General features: G+C 38.4%; 1 pseudogene; it reads right to left on the reverse strand.

The window, feature by feature from the left end:
* Positions 1–4814: 4814 nt before the first annotated feature.
* On the reverse strand, positions 4815–6378 carry LOC104783773 (putative F-box/LRR-repeat protein At3g44810 pseudogene; annotated as a pseudogene).
* Between the last annotated feature and the right edge of the window lie 462 nt (positions 6379–6840).

Consider the following 6840-nt stretch of genomic DNA (forward strand, 5'->3'; position numbering starts at 1 on the left):
GTAGATCATGTTAAATACTAAAATTAAATTATAGGACCCTGAATATCAGTTAATTCATAGACTAGTTGTGGAAAAACTGATAGTAATAGAACATTAGAGCACTGATTTGCAAATTGCTGATTTGTTTACAAAACCATTGGACTGGGATCAACACATGATTCTGAGAAAAGTCATTGGTGTTTGTGAGATCTAATATGTTCGGTAAGTTGTGTTGATCAGATACAGGGACATGCATCAGAACAGGCCATGGAAATCCTAGAATGTATAAAAGATCAACACTCTGTCTAAACAAAGAGTCAGTGGAAAACAGCTGCCTGTCATGCCAATTCATATTGGGGATCTCGTAAAACGTTTTCGTGAAGGAGGAGGTCAAAGAGCTGAGGAGTGGCATTATTATGCATTCTATTCTGAAAGAAGTACCAGTGGTTTGTAATTAAAAAAAAAAAATAATAATGTGGCTGGTACGTCTGCAACAGAGCCCTGAAGAATAATAACAAGGGAATGCACAAATATCCGCGGTTGAGAAGTCAAGTGATATCGCTGATAGAAATCAGGAGATTCAGCAGAAGATCGTTCATATCATCAACTGTGAAGATCATTCATGTCTATTGAATCTAAGCTCTAAGGTAGTGTATCATGCAAAGTCAAAAAAAAAAAAAAAAAAAAAGGACTTGATACACTCATGTTAATGCACTCTCCAAAGGAAATTCAGCAGCTTACTTCACGTTGATGGTGAACCATGAGAATCAAAGGCATGCCAGAGCGAAAGACTAGCCACTGATCACAGAACTGTCTCTTAAAGACTCACAAAAGGTTGTGGTAGTTTCTGGTGAAGTCCCTAACATAAAGTTGGCACACATCATAGAACAGATCTCAAGGTATGAAAACCTCTTGCTTTAAGAAGTAAAAAAATAATAGAAGAGTGCTCTTAATGGTCTATTGCTTTTCTGGTTCCCTCACTTCCTGTGTTTAACTATGTTTGGAAGTATGAGATTGTGTGTACTTGGTTAAAATGAAAAAATGTGTTGTAAAATCAATGTTGTGTAGTTAAAATCAGATGATTGATAGATGTAACATGGGCTGATTGTAGATATTGTTGGTGAAGAATGTTTGTATGTTTTCAGCAGGTGTGCACTAATGTGTGTTAAGTGTTTTCAGGTTTAAGCTCATCTGTTTGAGCTCACAAGAATGATTATGATTCTCTAAGTGGTAAAATCCATAGAGCAGCAATTGATCAAGGGTCTGACTTTTGAACGACGGATTGATCATGTAAGTAGGATCAAAGAGCTGCGTGTTCATCTAAATATTTGGGTATACCAGGAGTATTGAAGGATTGGAAGTAGCTGTTACTGAAACTCACAACTTGGCTCTAGTGGTGTAAGGGCTTTAGAGGATTGTTGTTGAGTCATCATGCATCTGCAGACGATTCGAAAGACTGATACTCATTTTGTATCGATAAGTGAGTATAGTGTCAGTTCCATGATACGAAGGAATGGAGCTACAAGTACCGGAGGCTGATGAGTGCTCCTAGACAGAAGATTGTGCTTGCAAGTGGTTATTTCATGTCTGTACAACAGGTGGTTATTCATTATAGTTCCATCTTTGATCAACATGTTTGATGCAAGGGACTGTTACTAGAAGATGGATTGTGCTACGAAGCAAGTGTCTATGTCCCACCAGCTGTTTGATGTGTGCATTATCGTCTATATCACCGAGGAGACATCTTTTTTAGTTAAGAGAGCATCTGCAGAAGTGTGTTGAAACTTCAGTGTCGTGGAGTCAACAAAAGAGGGACAGGTGATCGTCTCACCGTTAATGATCCACAGGTGCATACGATTGTGATGAGTCATGTTATCTACAATAAAAAAATAGAGGTGTGTGATACTCTGTTTTTAAGACGTTTACATCCATTGAAGAACGAACGCTTGTGTTTGGTTCCAATAATGATGGATGAGGATGTTTGAAGCTGCTGGGCTTCTGGAAACTGTGTCTGAGATTAAGCCTTACATAACCAAAGGTATATGAGTTTTGTAGGCTAATCTGTCAACTGTCAGGGGTTTGATCAAGACAGTGAATGTTCCTTTGAAGTACTATGCATTTGGAGTCTCACATTTACTATCACACTTTGTGTGAGTGTGGTGGAGTAAATGGCTAGGCTGGTATTAGACATGTGAGACTGATGATAGTTGAGTTAACAGATGATCATATGTTTGAGTTCCCTACAGATGACAAATTGGAGAAGTGATATGTGCTTAGCTGATCTGATTAGGTAAGGGCAACAAGACTATGCGTAGAATCGTTCAAAGAAACTGGTCTAGATGCAAGAATGAAGGTTATCTACAGTGAAACTGAGGTTTGAAAGTGTAGAACATGATACACAAGGTGCTGGTTTTTCTTGCAAAGCTTGTGTATGGTCACGGTCACACTGTGGTTCGATCAAAGAGCTACCTGCTGTTCGAATTCTCGACTATCAACGTCCTATTTCCCAACATCCAGTTGTGATTGCAAGGAGGGTCAAAATGCCTACAAACATGAAGCTGTTTCAATAGGCGACGAGACTGATCATCAAAGTGCTTAAGGATGCGAAGCACTGTCAGCAGGTAAGTGATTCCCATAACTCAGTATACTATTGTGATACATATGTCTGTTTTTGACTTAGTTGATCACTCAAGCTGGGGGAGAATGATTCTGGTTCTGGTTTTTGATATAATTCTAATCACCGTCTAGTGATAAGGAGTTTTGTACTTATGGGTGAGAATCATTGTTCATGGGGGAGACTTAATTGATTAATTGGTTGATCTTAGGTTGTTAATGATTGAGAATATGCCAATTGATTAAGTCTGATTAGAGAGCTATTAAGAACATGGGTTCCGCTGCAGCCCACTGGGGTTTCTGATTTTTTAGGTTCTTACTCATAGTTCTATTTGAACAAGCTGATGATTGATTTTGCTAGATAATGACTGTTGTTTTATCTAGTTGTTGCTTGTTCTGTTTTTGGCTTGTGTTTGTTGGAGTGTCTTTTCAGGTTGAACCAGAGAGATGCTTGAGTATCAAACTCAGTCAAAAAGGGGGAGATTGTAAATGCAGATTCTGGAACAACTCGCTGCGAGGAACGAGTTGTTGTGCCGAACAAAGTGTTGTTCCAATCAGGAAGCTGCATCAGATCACAAGCGCCTGAGTTGCTGACGTGGATGTGTGAGCTGACGTGGCAAGACGTGAGTGGATGTGATGATGTGTTGAGGGAAGTTGATGACTTGGCATTGAAGATAAAGACGAGATTGTTCGTGGCGATATGAAGAATATTCTCCACAGCAAATTAAGGAAAGGATAAACTTGAGCAGCAAACAGTTTTCTTATACTTGGAGATATGAATAATATTCTATGAAGAATATTCTCTACAACAAATAAGAAAAAGATAAGGATGAGAGCAAACAGTTTCCTTATCCCTTGATACTTGGAGATTCGCCTTTTAGGGTTTCTCAAGTCGTGTATATATATTCTAGGAGTAGGCCACGAGCCAAGTTGAGCACTCTAGAATATTGATACAGTTGTAAACTTCGAAGCCAGAAAAATAAGGCTTAGAAGGTGTGTTCCCAGTTCTCTGTGATGTTAATCAGGGAGATGATTAAAAGCGCAGAGAATTGTTTTTTCTTTCTCTTAGATCTACACTGGTGAGAGTTTAGATAGAAAAGAGAGAGGGTTGGTTTTCTTCTCTTATAGATAAAAAGAGAGAGGGTTGGTTTTACTCTCTTAGATCTATACAAGGTGTTGTGTTAGATAGAAAAGAGTGAGTTTCAGATTCATCCTTAGTCGGGGTCAATGCTATTTGGTAGAATAGGTTGAGTAAGGGCCGAGACAAAATTGTATCATTGTAAGAGATAAAATTTGTTAATAAGATTGAAGAGAAAAGCGTTGGCTTGACGCGTTCCAAGTGTAAATCAGTATGTTGTGCTTCTCTATACCGTAGCAAAAACATATGCATCAAGTAACATGAGAGCATTGAAAAAATCAAGTAAAAGAAACAATCTCATATTTCAGGGAAGTGAGTATCAGTGAGGAACCAAATATGCAAATTATGGTTAGTAAGTAATGCAACTTATAGAGGAAAAACATAGAAAAAGATGCAAATTAAATGATATTGTTTTCTTAAAATGAAGTCAAGTCAAGTAGTCCACTATCTCAAAAGCAAAACCATTTCACTAGAGTCTATAAGAAATGACCCAATCGACGACAAGTTTAGTGTTTTATCACCTCCAAAGTGTTATTTGCATTAACGTTGTAAAATTTCAAAGAGTAACCAGAGTTTCTTTTGACGTTTGCTTTCCCAAAGGAACTGACCATTTGGGAAAGTGACTAATGCCTGAACTCGAGAAAAATCACTCAGATTAGAAAGAAGGTTGTTCATGGATGTTGCAGTAACTATCATACCAAGCTCTAATATATGTCAATCAGATTAGCTAATATAAATTGAACAGAGAATCAAATCTGAATATATAAAAATCCTGGTCTATGAGAAAGCTGTTTAGGGAAAACAAAAGTAATTAAGAAACTAAAATGAATACCTATATGGTAGATCTGGCAATAGTCATTTGATTTCCAGGTAAATATATAACCATCTTTAGATGAGATGGCAAAGTGAGGTATTGAAAAGACTGAATAATATCAAGGTCTCGGAGATACCATACCGGCATCATAAATACACATTATTCATGCAAATGACATAGATGAGTACGAAAGAAGCCAGCACCAAAACAAGAATCAAGAACATCAGAGTTGTTAAATGTTTTGCCGGAAAATATAATATTCTTAAAAAGAAAGACACTTATCCAAGTTCAAGAAGCCATAGTTTAATGTCCAAAATGATAAATTGATAATGATGATCAATGATCTTCATCATCAGGAGACTGGATGAATCTGTGGGCAGCTTCAGTAAATCCTCTATGAGTTGCTCCTTTTCGGAGTCAGCCACTGTCTTTAAAATGTAGACTTCCACCACTTGGAGGTGCTCCATCTTCAGTAATAAATGGCTGACGCGCTTCAGCTCGTTTTCAGTGCCTCCATAACATGAGATGCGCAACATTGTTACTTTGTTGTTTGTGGGAATGCGAATCCCATCGAACTCATGTGCATATGTGCAACGATTCAGACCCTAAGGTATTAACATGAGAGACTAGTTTAAATTAATTTCATGCCACATGTAGTCATATATATATCTAAAGTAGGATTTTGCTTCTTACCGAGAGGTACAAATTATTTAGGTTTGGAGAATGCTGGAGCAGAAGTGGCAGTAGCTCTTTCCAAACTCGCTCACTGTTACCTAAAAACACTAACCCAAGGAGGTTCTTGAACACGGGTAGTCCACCTTTGCAGCATCTCAAAATCACCTGAACACACACACACACCCAAAGAATGTTATCCTGTTTTCTAACAAAAAGGTGATGAAAATGAGACCAAAATGAAACTGACCTCAGCAGCAGAACCTGTCAATTGAAGGACCTTGACGTTGCTTACTGCATTCATGAGATCCGTCACATTCGGTTCAAATGACACCGCAAGATCGATATGTTCAACAAAATGAAGATCCAGTGTAGCTATGACAAGTGAATCCAAATTACAACGAAGGTACGTACGGCGAGCATAATCAGAGTAGATTAGGTTGACAAGATTTGGTGCATCAAGTGATACAAAGCTAAACCAATCAACTTCTTCATCGAATCTAGAGATGATAGAGAGTCTCTTGACGGTTTTGCAGGAAATGACTTGTGGCGTCCCTGGAAAATACTTGTATTCTATGGTTAAGTCTTCAAGTGCAGGGCAACCAGCAAGAAGCAAATCAGAGAACTCTCTTCTATCAAACCAAACTGAATCAAGGAAGAGGATCTTAAGCACTGGAAGAAACGTATCAGGAGGAATGGTATCGATGCTAAGTCCTGTTCCCAATTTTAGCTTCACCATTGTTTTGTTGATGAATAACTTGGATGGCAAAAAACTCCGCATATCATCGGTTAAGAGTAGATGAAGCTCAACGGCACCATGTTCCAGGGCTTTATTTATCTAGCTATCAACATGATCCTTGCCATGTTTATCTCCACATTTAAGTGAGAACTTGTTGATAGGGACAACGCCTAGCAAATCCAATGTTCTATCCACAAAAGACCTGAAACTCTCTTGAATGTTGTCCATGTCCTGTTCACCCACTTCCAGGTGGACAAAGTCGGAGTCGTCAAAGTCGAGATTATCCCGGACAGCAAACAAAGTCCTCCACCTCTTGGCGAGAACTGAGGTTGACGCAGCTTCTTTCGTTGAAAAAAAGGACAAGATATGGGCCAAGAGTTCATTTGGAAGACTATTCAATGAAGCCATAGAGACAGAACCCATCCCCTAGTGGTACCTGAAACGTACATGACATTTGCGCTCTATCACCAATTAACACAAGGCAAGAACCAACAACATTCCACAAGTCTGTAAGTACAACACACTTTTAAGATTCCGACAACCAAGATAAAGTTCAAATAGAGAGAAAGGGTTTTAAGACAAAGTATATAAAGCTTTAACAATTCAAGGTTCTCGCTAAGAGACAAGAGACATGAAAATTATTTACAAAATTAAAAAGGTACTCAAGTAATAGACAAGAAGACTTACACGAACAACAACTTCTTCTCAATTTCCTATTTCTCAAGGGTCAGTTTGAGTGTGTTTTCTTCTGTGGTGTCGACTGGTCTTTAGGTTGTTTATGAGGTGGAGGATGGAGCTTATGAGTAACTGGATAGGTTAGCTTCACTAAACTAACCATCTATTGGTTATTGCTAGCTAAGAATCTGTACATGTAATTCCGCCACA

Source organism: Camelina sativa, chromosome 4, assembly GCF_030686135.1.
Source record: "Camelina sativa cultivar CO46 ecotype springtype chromosome 4, ASM3068613v1".
In the NCBI taxonomy this organism is placed as follows: Eukaryota; Viridiplantae; Streptophyta; class Magnoliopsida; order Brassicales; family Brassicaceae; genus Camelina; species Camelina sativa.